The sequence below is a fragment of the Theobroma cacao genome, chromosome 4 (genome assembly GCF_053813885.1).
Source record: "Theobroma cacao isolate CCN51 chromosome 4, ASM5381388v1, whole genome shotgun sequence".
Lineage (NCBI taxonomy): Eukaryota > Viridiplantae > Streptophyta > Magnoliopsida > Malvales > Malvaceae > Theobroma > Theobroma cacao.
In genome coordinates, this window is record NC_142642.1 from 13,524,364 (window position 1) to 13,543,011 (window position 18,648).

The following is an 18,648-nucleotide window of genomic DNA, read 5'->3' on the forward strand; positions in this document are numbered from 1 at the left end:
CTAATAAGGCTTTGAAAGGCATAGGTGACTATAAATGGACTTTTCTTTTCAATGGATGGCTTTTGCTTCACATTTCTCGATGTAAACATTTATTTAGAACCTTTCTTAATCGAAAACATAAAAAAATTCAACTGAAAATCAATAACGAGATTATAAAACCATTTAAAGTGACTAATAAGGCTTTGAAAGGCATAAGTGACTATAAATGGACTTTTCTTGTCAATGGATGGCTTTTGCTTCACATTTCTCGAGGTAAACATTTATTTAGATCCTTTCTTAACCAAAAACAGAAAAAAATTCAACCTAAAATCAATAATGAGATTATAAAACCATTTAAAGCGACTAATAGGGCTTTGAAAGGCATAAGTGACTATAAATGGACTTTTCTTGTCAATGGATGGCTTTTGCTTCACATTTCTCGAGGTAAACATTTATTTAGATCCTTTCTTAACCAAAAACAGAAAAAAATTCAACCTAAAATCAATAATGAGATTATAAAACCATTTAAAGCGACTAATAGGGCTTTGAAAGGCATAGGTGACTATAAATTGACTTTTCTTATCAATGGATGGCTTTTCCTTCGCGTTTCTCAAGGTAAACATTTATTTATAACCTTTCTTAACCGAAAACATAAAAAAATTCAACTTAAAATGAATAATGAGTTTATAAAACCATTTAAAGCGAGTAATAAGGCTTTCAACGGTATAAGTGAATATGAATGGACTTTTCTTGTCAATGGATTGCTTTTGCTTCACATTTCTCAAGGTAAACATTTATTTAGAACCTTTCGTAACCAAAAACATAAAAAAAGTCAACTTAAAATCAATAATGAGATTATAAAACCATTTAAAGCGAGTAATAAGGCTTTCAAAGGCATAGGTGACTATATATGGACTTTTCTTGTCAATGGATGGCTTTTGCTTCACGTTTCTCGAGGTAAACATTTATTTATAACCTTTCTTATCCGAAAATATAAAAAAATTCAACTTAAAATCAATAATGAGATTATAAAACCATTTAAAGCGAGTAATAAGGCTTTCAAAGGCATAGGTGACTATAAATGGACTTTTCTGGTCAATGGATGGCTTTTGTTTCGCGTTGCTCGAGGTAAACATTTATTTATAACCTTTCTTAATCGAAAACATAAAAAAATTTAATTCAAAATCAATAATAAGATTATAAAACCATTTAACGTGAGTAATAAGGCTTTCAAAGGCATAGGTGACTATAAATGGACTTTTATTGTCAATGGATGGCTTTTGCTTCGCGTTTCTTGAGGTAAACATTTATTTATAACCTTTCTCAACTGAAAACATAGAAAAATTCAACCTAAACTACATAATGAGATTATAAAACCATTTAAAGCGAGTAATAAGGCTTTGAAAGGCATAGGTGACTATAAATGGACTTTTCTTGTCAATAGATGGCTTTTGCTTCGCGTTTCTCGAGGTAAACATTTATTTACAACCTTTCTTATCCGAAAATATAAAAAAATTCAACTTAAAATCAATAATGAGATTATAAAACCATTTAAAGCGAGTAATAAGGCTTTCAAAGGCATAGGTGACTATAAATGGACTTTTCTGGTCAATGGATGGCTTTTCTTTCTCGTTGCTCGAGGTAAACATTTATTTATAACCTTTCTTAATCGAAAACATAAAAAAATTTAATTCAAAATCAATAATAAGATTATAAAACCATTTAACGTGAGTAATAAGGCTTTCAAAGGCATAGGTGACTATAAATGGACTTTTCTTGTCAATGGAAGGCTTTTGCTTCACATTTCTCGATGTAAAGATTTATTTAGAACCTTTCTTAATCGAAAACATAAAAAAATTCAACTGAAAATCAATAACGAGATTAGAAAACCATTTAAAGTGACTAATAAGGTTTTGAAAGGCATAGGTGACTATAAATGGACTTTTCTTGTCAATGGATGGCTTTTGCTTCACATTTCTCGAGGTAAACATTTATTTAGATCCTTTCTTAACCAAAAACAGAAAAAAATTCAACCTAAAATCAATAATGAGATTATAAAACCATTTAAAGCGACTAATAGGGCTTTGAAAGGCATAGGTGACTATCAATTGACTTTTCTTATCAATGGATGGCTTTTCCTTCGCGTTTCTCAAGGTAAACATTTATTTATAACCTTTCTCAACTGAAAACATAGAAAAATTCAACCTAAACTACATAATGAGATTATAAAACCATTTAAAGCGAGTAATAAGGCTTTGAAAGGCATAGGTGACTATAAATGGACTTTTCTTGTCAATAGATGGCTTTTGCTTCGCGTTTCTCGAGGTAAACATTTATTTACAACCTTTCTTATCCGAAAATATAAAAAAATTCAACTTAAAATTAATAATGAGATTATGAAACCATTTAAAGCGAGTAATAAGGCTTTCAAAGGCATAGGTGACTATAAATGGACTTTTCTTATCAATGGATGGCTTTTGCTTCACGTTTCTCAGGGTAAACATTTATTTATAACCTTTCTTAACCGAAAACATAAAAAAATTCAACTTAAAATCAATAATGAGTTTATAAAACCATTTAAAGCGAGTAATAAGGCTTTCAAAGGCATAGGTGACTATAAATGGACTTTTCTTGTCAGTGGATGGCTTTTGCTTCACATTTCTCGAGGTAAACATTTATTTAGAACCTTTCATAACCAAAAACATAAAAAAATTCAACTTAAAATCAATAATGAGATTATAAAACCATTTAAAGCGAGTAATAAGGCTTTCAAAGGTATAGGTGACCATAAATGGACTTTTCTTGTCAATGGATGGCTTTTGCTTCACGTTTTTCGAGGTAAACATTTATTTATACCCTTTCTTATCCGAAAATATAAAAAAATTCAACTTAAAATCAACAATGAGATTATAAAACCATTCAAAGCGAGTAATAAGGCTTTCAAGGGCATAGGTGACTATAAATAGACTTTACTTGTCGACGGAAGGCTTTCGCTTGCCGTTTCTCAAGGTAAACATTTATTTATAACCTTTCTTAACCGAAAACATAAAAAAATTCAACTTAAAATCAATAATGAGATTATAAAACCATTTAAAGTGACTAATAAGGCTTTCAAAGGCATAGGTGACTATAAATGGACTTTACTTGTCAATGGAAGGCTTCCGCTTGGCGTTTCTCAGGGTAAACATTTATTTATAACCTTTGTTAACCGAAAACATAAAAAAATTCAACTTAAAATCAATAATGAGATTATAAAACCATTTAAAGCGAGTAATAAGGCTTTCAAAGGCATAGGTGACGATAAATGGACTTTACTTGTCAATGGAAGGCTTTCGCTTGGTGTTTCTCAAGGTAAACATTTATTTATAACCTTTCTTAACCGGAAACATAAAAAAATTCAACTTAAAATCAATAATGAAATTATAAAACCATTTAAAGCGAGTAATAAAGCTTTAAAAGGTATAGGTGACTATAAATGGACTTTTCTTGTCAATGGATGGCTTTTGCTTCGCGTTTCTCGAGGTAAACATCTATTTATAACCTTTCTTATTTGTGAACATAAAAATATTTAATTCAAAATCAATAATAAGATTATAAAACCATTTAACGTGAGTAATAAGGCTTTTAAAGGCATAGGTGACTATAAATGGACTTTTCTTGTCAATGGATGGCTTTTGCTTCGCGTTTATCGAGGTAAACATTTATTTATAACCTTTCTTAACCGAAAACATAAAAAAATTCAACTTAAAATCAATAATGAGATTATAAAACCATTTAAAGCGAGTAATAAGGCTTTCAAAGGCATAGGTGACTATAAATGGACTTTTCTTGTCAATGGATGGCTTTTGCTTCACATTTCTCGATGTAAACATTTATTTAGAACCTTTCTTACTCGAAAACATAAAAAAATTCAACTGAAAATCAATAACGAGATTATAAAACCATTTAAAGTGACTAATAAGGCTTTGAAAGGCATAGGTGAATATAAATGGACTTTTCTTGTCAATGGATGGCTTTTGCTGCACATTTCTCGAGGTAAACATTTATTTAGAACCTTTCTTAACCAAAAACAGAAAAAAATTCAACCTAAAATCAATAATGAGATTATAAAACCATTTAAAGCGACTAATAGGGCTTTGAAAGGCATAGGTGACTATAAATTGACTTTTCTTATCAATGGATGCCTTTTCCTTCACGTTTCTCAAGGTAAACATTTATTTATAACCTTTCTTAACCGAAAACATAAAAAAATTAAACTTAAAATCAATAATGAGTTTATAAAACCATTTAAAGCGAGTAATAAGGCTTTCAAAGGCATAGGTGCCTATAAATGGACTTTTCTTGTCAATGGATGGCTTTTGCTTCACGTTTCTCGAGGTAAACATTTATTTATAACCTTTCTTATCCGAAAATATAAAAAAATTCAACTTAAAATCAATAACGAGATTATAAAACCATTTAAAGTGACTAATAAGGCTTTCAAAGGTATAAGTGACTATAAATGGACTTTTCTTGTCAATGGATGGCTTTTGCTTCACGTTTCTCGAGGTAAACATTTATTTATAACCTTTCTTAACCGAAAACATAAAAAAATTCAACTTAAAATCAATAATGAGATTATAAAACCATTCAAAGCGAGTAGTAAGGCTTTCAAAGGCATAGGTGACTATAAATGGACTTTTCTTTTCAATGGATGGCTTTTGCTTCACATTTCTCGATGTAAACATTTATTTAGAACCTTTATTAACCGAAAACATGAAAAAATTCAACTGAAAATCAATAACGAGATTATAAAACCATTTAAAGTGACTAATAAGGCTTTGAAAGGCATAGGTGACTATAAATGGACTTTTCTTTTCAATGGATGGCTTTTGCTTCACATTTCTCGATGTAAACATTTATTTAGAACCTTTCTTAATCGAAAACATAAAAAAATTCAACTGAAAATCAATAACGAGATTATAAAACCATTTAAAGTGACTAATAAGGCTTTGAAAGGGATAAGTGACTATAAATGGACTTTTCTTGTCAATGGATGGCTTTTGCTTCACATTTCTCGAGGTAAACATTTATTTAGATCCTTTCTTAACCAAAAACAGAAAAAAATTCAACCTAAAATCAATAATGAGATTATAAAACCATTTAAAGCGACTAATAGGGCTTTGAAAGGCATAAGTGACTATAAATGGACTTTTCTTGTCAATGGATGGCTTTTGCTTCACATTTCTCGAGGTAAACATTTATTTAGATCCTTTCTTAACCAAAAACAGAAAAAAATTCAACCTAAAATCAATAATGAGATTATAAAACCATTTAAAGCGACTAATAGGGCTTTGAAAGGCATAGGTGACTATAAATTGACTTTTCTTATCAATGGATGGCTTTTCCTTCGCGTTTCTCAAGGTAAACATTTATTTATAACCTTTCTTAACCGAAAACATAAAAAAATTCAACTTAAAATCAATAATGAGTTTATAAAACTATTTAAAGCGAGTAATAAGGCTTTCAACGGTATAAGTGAATATGAATGGACTTTTCTTGTCAATGGATTGCTTTTGCTTCACATTTCTCAAGGTAAACATTTATTTAGAACCTTTCGTAACCAAAAACATAAAAAAAGTCAACTTAAAATCAATAATGAGATTATAAAACCATTTAAAGCGAGTAATAAGGCTTTCAAAGGCATAGGTGACTATATATGGACTTTTCTTGTCAATGGATGGCTTTTGCTTCACGTTTCTCGAGGTAAACATTTATTTATAACCTTTCTTATCCGAAAATATAAAAAAATTCAACTTAAAATCAATAATGAGATTATAAAACCATTTAAAGCGAGTAATAAGGCTTTCAAAGGCATAGGTGACTATAAATGGACTTTTCTGGTCAATGGATGGCTTTTGTTTCGCGTTCCTCGAGGTAAACATTTATTTATAACCTTTCTTAATCGAAAACATAAAAAAATTTAATTCAAAATCAATAATAAGATTATAAAACCATTTAACGTGAGTAATAAGGCTTTCAAAGGCATAGGTGACTATAAATGAACTTTTATTGTCAATGGATGGCTTTTGCTTCGCGTTTCTTGAGGTAAACATTTATTTATAACCTTTCTCAACTGAAAACATAGAAAAATTCAACCTAAACTACATAATGAGATTATAAAACCATTTAAAGCGAGTAATAAGGCTTTGAAAGGCATAGGTGACTATAAATGGACTTTTCTTGTCAATAGATGGCTTTTGCTTCGCGTTTCTCGAGGTAAACATTTATTTACAACCTTTCTTATCCGAAAATATAAAAAAATTCAACTTAAAATCAATAATGAGATTATAAAACCATTTAAAGCGAGTAATAAGGCTTTCAAAGGCATAGGTGACTATAAATGGACTTTTCTTGTCAGTGGATGGCTTTTGCTTCTCATTTCACGATGTAAACATTTATTTAGAACCTTTCTTAATCGAAAACATAAAAAAATTCAACTTAAAATCAGTAATGAGATTATAAAACCATTTAAAGTGAGTAATAAGGCTTTCAAAGGCATAGGTGACTATATATGGACTTTTCTTTTCAATGGATGGCTTTTGCTTCACGTTTCTCGAGGTAAACATTTATTTATAACCTTTCTTATCCGAAAATATAAAAAAATTCAACCTAAAATCAATAATGAGATTATAAAACCATTTAAAGCGAGTAATAAGGCTTTCAAAGGCATAGGTGACTATAAATGGACTTTTCTGGTCAATGGATGGCTTTTGTTTCGCGTTGCTCGAGGTAAACATTTATTTATAACCTTTCTTAATCGAAAACATAAAAAAATTTAATTCAAAATCAATAATAAGATTATAAAACCATTTAACGTGAGTAATAAGGCTTTCAAAGGCATAGGTGACTATAAATGGACTTTTCTTGTCAATGGATGGCTTTTGCTTCGCGTTTCTTGAGGTAAACATTTATTTATAACCTTTCTCAACTGAAAACATAGAAAAATTCAACCTAAACTACATAATGAGATTATAAAACCATTTAAAGCGAGTAATAAGGCTTTGAAAGGCATAGGTGACTATAAATGGACTTTTCTTGTCAATAGATGGCTTTTGCTTCGCGTTTCTCGAGGTAAACATTTATTTACAACCTTTCTTATCCGAAAATATAAAAAAATTCAACTTAAAATCAATAATGAAATTATAAAACCATTTAAAGCGAGTAATAAGGCTTTCAAAGGCATAGGTGACTATAAATGGACTTTACTTGTCAATGGAAGCCTTTCGCTTGGCGTTTCTCAAGGTAAACATTTATTTATAACCTTTCTTAACCGAAAACATAAAAAAATTCAACTTAAAATCAATAATGAGATTATAAAACCATTTAAAGCGAGTAATAAGCCTTTCAAAGGCATAGGTGACGATAAATGGACTTTACTTGTCAATGGAAGGCTTTGGCTTGGCGTTTCTCAAGGTAAACATTTATTTATAACCTTTCTTAACTGAAAACATAAAAAAATTCAACTTAAAATCAATAATGAAATTATAAAACCATTTAAAGCGAGTAATAAGGCTTTAAAAGGTATAGGTGACTATAAATGGACTTTTCTTGTAAATGGATGGCTTTTGCTTCGCGTTTCTTGAGGTAAACATCTATTTATAACCTTTCTTATTTGTGAACATAAAAATATTCAATTCAAAATCAATAATAAGATTATAAAACCATTTAACGTGAGTAATAAGGCTTTCAAAGGCATAGGTGACTATAAATGGACTTTTCTTGTCAATGGATGGCTTTTGCTTCGCGTTTCTCGAGGTAAACATTTATTTATAACCTTTCTTAACCGAAAACATAAAAAAATTCAACTTAAAATCAATAATGAGATTATAAAACCATTTAAAGCGAGTAATAAGGCTTTCAAAGGCATAAGTGACTATAAATGGACTTTTCTTGTCAATGGATGGCTTTTGCTTCACATTTCTCGATGTAAACATTTATTTAGAACCTTTCTTAATCGAAAACATAAAAAACTTCAACTGAAAATCAATAACGAGATTATAAAACCATTTAAAGTGACTAATAAGGCTTTGAAAGGCATAGGTGACTATAAATGGACTTTTCTTGTCAATGGATGGCTTTTGCTGCACATTTCTCGAGGTAAACATTTATTTAGAACCTTTCTTAACCAAAAACAGAAAAAAATTCAACCTAAAATCAATAATGGGATTATAAAACCATTTAAAGCGACTAATAGGGCTTTGAAAGGCATAGGTGACTATAAATTGACTTTTCTTATCAATGGTTGGCTTTTCCTTCACGTTTCTCAAGGTAAACATTTATTTATAACCTTTCTTAACCGAAAACATAAAAAAATTCAACTTAAAATCAATAATGAGTTTATAAAAGCATTTAAAGCGAGTAATAAGGCTTTCAAAGGCATAGGTGCCTATAAATGGACTTTTCTTGTCAATGGATGGCTTTTGCTTCACGTTTCTCGAGGTAAACATTTATTTATAACCTTTCTTATCCGAAAATATAAAAAAATTCAACTTAAAATCAATAACGAGATTATAAAACCATTTAAAGTGACTAATAAGGCTTTCAAAGGTATAAGTGACTATAAATGGACTTTTCTTGTCAATGGATGGCTTTTGCTTCACGTTTCTCGAGGTAAACATTTATTTATAACCTTTCTTAACCGAAAACATAAAAAAATTCAACTTAAAATCAATAATGAGATTATAAAACCATTCAAAGCGAGTAGTAAGGCTTTCAAAGGCATAGGTGACTATAAATGGACTTTTCTTTTCAATGGATGGCTTTTGCTTCACATTTCTCGATGTAAACATTTATTTAGAACCTTTATTAACCGAAAACATGAAAAAATTCAACTGAAAATCAATAACGAGATTATAAAACTATTTAAAGTGACTAATAAGGCTTTGAAAGGCATAGGTGACTATAAATGGACTTTTCTTGTCAATGGATGGCTTTTGCTTCACATTTCTCGAGGTAAACATTTATTTACAACCTTTCTTAACCAAAAACATAAAAAAATTCAACTTAAAATCAATAATGAGATTATAAAACCATTTAAAGCGAGTAATAAGGCTTTCAAAGGCATAGGTGACTATAAATGGACTTTTCTTGTCAATGGATGGCTTTTGCTTCACATTTCTCAATGTAAACATTTATTTAGAACCTTTCTTAATCGAAAACATAAAAAAATTCAACTGAAAATCAATAACGAGATTATAAAACCATTTAAAGTGACTAATAAGGCTTTGAAAGGCATAAGTGACTATAAATGGACTTTTCTTGTCAATGGATGGCTTTTGCTTCACATTTCTCGAGGTAAACATTTATTTAGATCCTTTCTTAACCAAAAACAGAAAAAAATTCAACCTAAAATCAATAATGAGATTATAAAACCATTTAAAGCGACTAATAGGGCTTTGAAAGGCATAGGTGACTATAAATTGACTTTTCTTATCAATGGATGGCTTTTCCTTTGCGTTTCTCAAGGTAAACATTTATTTATAACCTTTCTTAACCGAAAACATAAAAAAATTCAACTTAAAATCAATAATGAGTTTATAAAACCATTTAAAGCGAGTAATAAGGCTTTCAACGGTATAAGTGAATATGAATGGACTTTTCTTGTCAATGGATGGCTTTTGCTTCACATTTCTCAAGGTAAACATTTATTTAGAACCTTTCGTAACCAAAAACATAAAAAAAGTCAACTTAAAATCAATAATGAGATTATAAAACCATTTAAAGCGAGTAATAAGGCTTTCAAAGGCATAGGTGACTATAAATGGACTTTTCTTGTCAATGGATGGCTTTTGCTTCACATTTCTCGAGGTAAACATTTATTTAGAACCTTTCTTAGCCGAAAACATAAAAAAATTCAACTTAAAATCAATAATGAGATTATAAAACCATTTAAAGCGAGTAATAAGGCTTTCAAAGGCATAGGTGACTATAAATGGACTTTTCTTGTCAATGGATGGCTTTTGCTTCACGTTTCTCGAGGTAAACATTTATTTAGAACCTTTCTTAACCGAAAACATAAAAAAATTCAACTTAAAATCAATAATGAGATTATAAAACCATTTAAAGCGAGTAATAAGGCTTTCAAAGGTATAAGTGACTATAAATGGACTTTTCTTGTCAATGATGGCTTTTGCTTCACGTTTATCGAGGTAAACATTTATTTATAACCTTTCTTAACCGAAAACATAAAAACATTCAACTTAAAATCAATAATGAGATTATAAAACCATTTAAAGCGAGTAATAAGGCTTTCAAAGGCATAGGTGACTATAAATGGACTTTTCTTGTCAGTGGATGGCTTTTGCTTCTCATTTCTCGATGTAAACATTTATTTAGAACCTTTCTTAATCGAAAACATAAAAAAATTCAACTTAAAATCAGTAATGAGATTATAAAACCATTTAAAGCGAGTAATAAGGCTTTCAAAGGCATAGGTGACTATATATGGACTTTTCTTTTCAATGGATGGCTTTTGCTTCACGTTTCTCGAGGTAAACATTTATTTATAACCTTTCTTATCCGAAAATATAAAAAAATTCAACTTAAAATCAATAATGAGATTATAAAACCATTTAAACCGAGTAATAAGGCTTTCAAAGGCATAGGTGACTATAAATGGACTTTTCTGGTCAATGGATGGCTTTTGTTTCGCGTTGCTCGAGGTAAACATTTATTTATAACCTTTCTTAATCGAAAACATAAAAAAATTTAATTCAAAATCAATAATAAGATTATAAAACCATTTAACGTGAGTAATAAGGCTTTCAAAGGCATAGGTGACTATAAATGGACTTTTCTTGTCAATGGATGGCTTTTGCTTCGCGTTTCTTGAGGTAAACATTTATTTATAACCTTTCTCAACTGAAAACATAGAAAAATTCAACCTAAACTACATAATGAGATTATAAAACCATTTAAAGCGAGTAATAAGGCTTTAAAAGGCATAGGTGACTATAAATGGACTTTTCTTGTCAATAGATGGCTTTTGCTTCGCGTTTCTCGAGGTAAACATTTATTTACAACCTTTCTTATCCGAAAATATAAAAAAATTCGACTTAAAATCAATAATGAGATTATAAAACCATTTAAAGCGAGTAATAAGGCTTTCAAAGGCATAGGTGACTATAAATGGACTTTACTTGTCAATGGAAGCCTTTCGCTTAGCGTTTCTCAAGGTAAACATTTATTTATAACCTTTCTTAACCGAAAACATAAAAAAATTCAACTTAAAATCAATAATGAGATTATAAAACCATTTAAAGCGAGTAATAAGGCTTTCAAAGGCATAGGTGACGATAAATGGACTTTACTTGTCAATGGAAGGCTTTCGCTTGGCGTTTCTCAAGGTAAACATTTATTTATAACCTTTCTTAACCGAAAACATAAAAAAATTCAACTTAAAATCAATAATGAAATTATAAAACCATTTAAAGCGAGTAATAAGGCTTTAAAAGGTGTAGGTGACTATAAATGGACTTTTCTTGTCAATGGATGGCTTTTGCTTCGCGTTTCTCGAGGTAAACATCTATTTATAACCTTTCTTATTTGTGAACATAAAAATATTCAATTCAAAATCAATAATAAGATTATAAAACCATTTAACGTGAGTAATAAGGCTTTCAAAGGCATAGGTGACTATAAATGGACTTTTCTTGTCAATGGATGGCTTTTACTTCGCGTTTCTCGAGGTAAACATTTATTTATAACTTTTCTTAACCGAAAACATAAAAAAATTCAACTTAAAATCAATAATGAGATTATAAAACCATTTAAAGCGAGTAATAAGGCTTTCAAAGGCATAGGTGACTATAAATGGACTTTTCTTGTCAATGGATGGCTTTTGCTTCACGTTTCTCAGGGTAAACATTTATTTATAACCTTTCTTAACCGAAAACATAAAAAAATTCAACTTAAAATCAATAATGAAATTATAAAACCATTTAAAGCGAGTAATAAGGCTTTAAAAGGTATAGGTGACTATAAATGGACTTTTCTTGTCAATGGATGGCTTTTGCTTCGCGTTTCTCGAGGTAAACATCTATTTATAACCTTTCTTATTTGTGAACATAAAAATATTCAATTCAAAATCAATAATAAGATTATAAAACCATTTAACGTGAGTAATAAGGCTTTCAAAGGCATAGGTGACTATAAATGGACTTTTCTTGTCAATGGATGGCTTTTGCTTCGCGTTTCTCGAGGTAAACATTTATTTATAACCTTTCTTAACTGAAAACATAAAAAAATTCAACTTAAAATCAATAATGAGATTATAAAACCATTTAAAGCGAGTAATAAGGCTTTCAAAGGCATAAGTGACTATAAATGGACTTTTCTTGTCAATGGATGGCTTTTGCTTCACATTTCTCGATGTAAACATTTATTTAGAACCTTTCTTAATCGAAAACATAAAAAACTTCAACTGAAAATCAATAACGAGATTATAAAACCATTTAAAGTGACTAATAAGGCTTTGAAAGGCATAGGTGACTATAAATGGACTTTTCTTGTCAATGGATGGCTTTTGCTGCACATTTCTCGAGGTAAACATTTATTTAGAACCTTTCTTAACCAAAAACAGAAAAAAATTCAACCTAAAATCAATAATGAGATTATAAAACCATTTAAAGCGACTAATAGGGCTTTGAAAGGCATAGGTGACTATGAATTGACTTTTCTTATCAATGGATGGCTTTTCCTTCACGTTTCTCAAGGTAAACATTTATTTATAACCTTTCTTAACCGAAAACATAAAAAAATTCAACTTAAAATCAATAATGAGTTTATAAAAGCATTTAAAGCGAGTAATAAGGCTTTCAAAGGCATAGGTGCCTATAAATGGACTTTTCTTGTCAATGGATGGCTTTTGCTTCACGTTTCTCGAGGTAAACATTTATTTATAACCTTTCTTATCCGAAAATATAAAAAAATTCAACTTAAAATCAATAACGAGATTATAAAACCATTTAAAGTGACTAATAAGGCTTTCAAAGGTATAAGTGACTATAAATGGACTTTTCTTGTCAATGGATGGCTTTTGCTTCACGTTTCTCGAGGTAAACATTTATTTATAACCTTTCTCAACTGAAAACATAGAAAAATTCAACCTAAACTACATAATGAGATTATAAAACCATTTAAAGCGAGTAATAAGGCTTTGAAAGGCATAGGTGACTATAAATGGACTTTTCTTGTCAATAGATGGCTTTTGCTTCGCGTTTCTCGAGGTAAACATTTATTTACAACCTTTCTTATCCGAAAATATAAAAAAATTCAACTTAAAATCAATAATGAGATTATAAAACCATTTAAAGCGAGTAATAAGGCTTTCAAAGGCATAGGTGACTATAAATGGACTTTACTTGTCAATGGAAGGCTTTCGCTTGGCGTTTCTCAAGGTAAACATTTATTTATAACCTTTCTTAACCGAAAACATAAAAAAATTCAACTTAAAATCAATAATGAGATTATAAAACCATTTAAAGCGAGTAATAAGCCTTTCAAAGGCATAGGTGACGATAAATGGACTTTACTTGTCAATGGAAGGCTTTGGCTTGGCGTTTCTCAAGGTAAACATTTATTTATAACCTTTCTTAACCGAAAACATAAAAAAATTCAACTTAAAATCAATAATGAAATTATAAAACCATTTAAAGCGAGTAATAAGGCTTTAAAAGGTATAGGTGACTATAAATGGACTTTTCTTGTAAATGGATGGCTTTTGCTTCGCGTTTCTCGAGGTAAACATCTATTTATAACCTTTCTTATTTGTGAACATAAAAATATTCAATTCAAAATCAATAATAAGATTATAAAACCATTTAACGTGAGTAATAAGGCTTTCAAAGGCATAGGTGACTATAAATGGACTTTTCTTGTCAATGGATGGCTTTTGCTTCGCGTTTCTCGAGGTAAACATTTATTTATAACCTTTCTCAACTGAAAACATAGAAAAATTCAACCTAAACTACATAATGAGATTATAAAACCATTTAAAGCGAGTAATAAGGCTTTGAAAGGCATAGGTGACTATAAATGGACTTTTCTTGTCAATAGATGGCTTTTGCTTCGCGTTTCTCGAGGTAAACATTTATTTACAACCTTTCTTATCCGAAAATATAAAAAAATTCAACTTAAAATCAATAATGAGATTATAAAACCATTTAAAGCGAGTAATAAGGCTTTCAAAGGCATAGGTGACTATAAATGGACTTTACTTGTCAATGGAAGGCTTTCGCTTGGCGTTTCTCAAGGTAAACATTTATTTATAACCTTTCTTAACCGAAAACATAAAAAAATTCAACTTAAAATCAATAATGAGATTATAAAACCATTTAAAGCGAGTAATAAGCCTTTCAAAGGCATAGGTGACGATAAATGGACTTTACTTGTCAATGGAAGGCTTTGGCTTGGCGTTTCTCAAGGTAAACATTTATTTATAACCTTTCTTAACCGAAAACATAAAAAAATTCAACTTAAAATCAATAATGAAATTATAAAACCATTTAAAGCGAGTAATAAGGCTTTAAAAGGTATAGGTGACTATAAATGGACTTTTCTTGTAAATGGATGGCTTTTGCTTCGCGTTTCTCGAGGTAAACATCTATTTATAACCTTTCTTATTTGTGAACATAAAAATATTCAATTCAAAATCAATAATAAGATTATAAAACCATTTAACGTGAGTAATAAGGCTTTCAAAGGCATAGGTGACTATAAATGGACTTTTCTTGTCAATGGATGGCTTTTGCTTCGCGTTTCTCGAGGTAAACATTTATTTATAACCTTTCTTAACCGAAAACATAAAAAAATTCAACTTAAAATCAATAATGAGATTATAAAACCATTTAAAGCGAGTAATAAGGCTTTCAAAGGCATAAGTGACTATAAATGGACTTTTCTTGTCAATGGATGGCTTTTGCTTCACATTTCTCGATGTAAACATTTATTTAGAACCTTTCTTAATCGAAAACATAAAAAACTTCAACTGAAAATCAATAACGAGATTATAAAACCATTTAAAGTGACTAATAAGGCTTTGAAAGGCATAGGTGACTATAAATGGACTTTTCTTGTCAATGGATGGCTTTTGCTGCACATTTCTCGAGGTAAACATTTATTTAGAACCTTTCTTAACCAAAAACAGAAAAAAATTCAACCTAAAATCAATAATGGGATTATAAAACCATTTAAAGCGACTAATAGGGCTTTGAAAGGCATAGGTGACTATAAATTGACTTTTCTTATCAATGGTTGGCTTTTCCTTCACGTTTCTCAAGGTAAACATTTATTTATAACCTTTCTTAACCGAAAACATAAAAAAATTCAACTTAAAATCAATAATGAGTTTATAAAAGCATTTAAAGCGAGTAATAAGGCTTTCAAAGGCATAGGTGCCTATAAATGGACTTTTCTTGTCAATGGATGGCTTTTGCTTCACGTTTCTCGAGGTAAACATTTATTTATAACCTTTCTTATCCGAAAATATAAAAAAATTCAACTTAAAATCAATAACGAGATTATAAAACCATTTAAAGTGACTAATAAGGCTTTCAAAGGTATAAGTGACTATAAATGGACTTTTCTTGTCAATGGATGGCTTTTGCTTCACGTTTCTCGAGGTAAACATTTATTTATAACCTTTCTTAACCGAAAACATAAAAAAATTCAACTTAAAATCAATAATGAGATTATAAAACCATTCAAAGCGAGTAGTAAGGCTTTCAAAGGCATAGGTGACTATAAATGGACTTTTCTTTTCAATGGATGGCTTTTGCTTCACATTTCTCGATGTAAACATTTATTTAGAACCTTTATTAACCGAAAACATGAAAAAATTCAACTGAAAATCAATAACGAGATTATAAAACTATTTAAAGTGACTAATAAGGCTTTGAAAGGCATAGGTGACTATAAATGGACTTTTCTTGTCAATGGATGGCTTTTGCTTCACATTTCTCGAGGTAAACATTTATTTACAACCTTTCTTAACCAAAAACATAAAAAAATTCAACTTAAAATCAATAATGAGATTATAAAACCATTTAAAGCGAGTAATAAGGCTTTCAAAGGCATAGGTGACTATAAATGGACTTTTCTTGTCAATGGATGGCTTTTGCTTCACATTTCTCAATGTAAACATTTATTTAGAACCTTTCTTAATCGAAAACATAAAAAAATTCAACTGAAAATCAATAACGAGATTATAAAACCATTTAAAGTGACTAATAAGGCTTTGAAAGGCATAAGTGACTATAAATGGACTTTTCTTGTCAATGGATGGCTTTTGCTTCACATTTCTCGAGGTAAACATTTATTTAGATCCTTTCTTAACCAAAAACAGAAAAAAATTCAACCTAAAATCAATAATGAGATTATAAAACCATTTAAAGCGACTAATAGGGCTTTGAAAGGCATAGGTGACTATAAATTGACTTTTCTTATCAATGGATGGCTTTTCCTTCGCGTTTCTCAAGGTAAACATTTATTTATAACCTTTCTTAACCGAAAACATAAAAAAATTCAACTTAAAATCAATAATGAGTTTATAAAACCATTTAAAGCGAGTAATAAGGCTTTCAACGGTATAAGTGAATATGAATGGACTTTTCTTGTCAATGGATGGCTTTTGCTTCACATTTCTCAAGGTAAACATTTATTTAGAACCTTTCGTAACCAAAAACATAAAAAAAGTCAACTTAAAATCAATAATGAGATTATAAAACCATTTAAAGCGAGTAATAAGGCTTTCAAAGGCATAGGTGACTATAAATGGACTTTTATTGTCAATGGATGGCTTTTGCTTCACATTTCTCGAGGTAAACATTTATTTAGAACCTTTCTTAGCCGAAAACATAAAAAAATTCAACTTAAAATCAATAATGAGATTATAAAACCATTTAAAGCGAGTAATAAGGCTTTCAAAGGCATAGGTGACTATAAATGGACTTTTCTTGTCAATGGATGGCTTTTGCTTCACGTTTCTCGAGGTAAACATTTATTTAGAACCTTTCTTAACCGAAAACATAAAAAAATTCAACTTAAAATCAATAATGAGATTATAAAACCATTTAAAGCGAGTAATAAGGCTTTCAAAGGCATAGGTGACTATAAATGGACTTTTCTTGTCAATGGATGGCTTTTGCTTCACGTTTCTCGAGGTAAACATTTATTTATAACCTTTCTTATCCGAAAATATAAAAAAATTCAACTTAAAATCAATAATGAGATTATAAAACCATTTAAAACGAGTAATAAGGCTTTCAAAGGTATAAGTGACTATAAATGGACTTTTCTTGTCAATGATGGCTTTTGCTTCACGTTTATCGAGGTAAACATTTATTTATAACCTTTCTTAACCGAAAACATAAAAACATTCAACTTAAAATCAATAATGAGATTATAAAACCATTTAAAGCGAGTAATAAGGCTTTCAAAGGCATAGGTGACTATAAATGGACTTTTCTTGTCAGTGGATGGCTTTTGCTTCTCATTTCTCGATGTAAACATTTATTTAGAACCTTTCTTAATCGAAAACATAAAAAAATTCAACTTAAAATCAGTAATGAGATTATAAAACCATTTAAAGCGAGTAATAAGGCTTTCAAAGGCATAGGTGACTATATATGGACTTTTCTTTTCAATGGATGGCTTTTGCTTCACGTTTCTCGGGGTAAACATTTATTTATAACCTTTCTTATCCGAAAATATAAAAAAATTCAACTTAAAATCAATAATGAGATTATAAAACCATTTAAACCGAGTAATAAGGCTTTCAAAGGCATAGGTGACTATAAATGGACTTTTCTGGTCAATGGATGGCTTTTGTTTCGCGTTGCTCGAGGTAAACATTTATTTATAACCTTTCTTAATCGAAAACATAAAAAAATTTAATTCAAAATCAATAATAAGATTATAAAATCATTTAACGTGAGTAATAAGGCTTTCAAAGGCATAGGTGACTATAAATGGACTTTTCTTGTCAATGGATGGCTTTTGCTTCGCGTTTCTTGAGGTAAACATTTATTTATAACCTTTCTCAACTGAAAACATAGAAAAATTCAACCTAAACTACATAATGAGATTATAAAACCATTTAAAGCGAGTAATAAGGCTTTGAAAGGCATAGGTGACTATAAATGGACTTTTCTTGTCAATAGATGGCTTTTGCTTCGCGTTTCTCGAGGTAAACATTTATTTAGAACCTTTCTTAGCCGAAAACATAAAAAAATTCAACTTAAAATCAATAATGAGATTATAAAACCATTTAAAGCGAGTAATAAGGCTTTCAAAGGCATAGGTGACTATAAATGGACTTTTCTTGTCAATGGATGGCTTTTGCTTCACATTTCTCGAGGTAAACATTTATTTAGAACCTTTCTTAACCGAAAACATAAAAAAATTCAACTTAAAATCAATAATGAGAATATAAAACCATTTAAAGCGAGTAATAAGGCTTTCAAAGGCATAGGTGACTATAAATGGACTTTTCTTGTCAATGGATGGCTTTTGCTTCACGTTTCTCGAGGTAAACATTTATTTATAACCTTTCTTATCCGAAAAGATAAAAAAATTCAACTTAAAATCAATAATGAGATTATAAAACCATTTAAAGCGAGTAATAAGGCT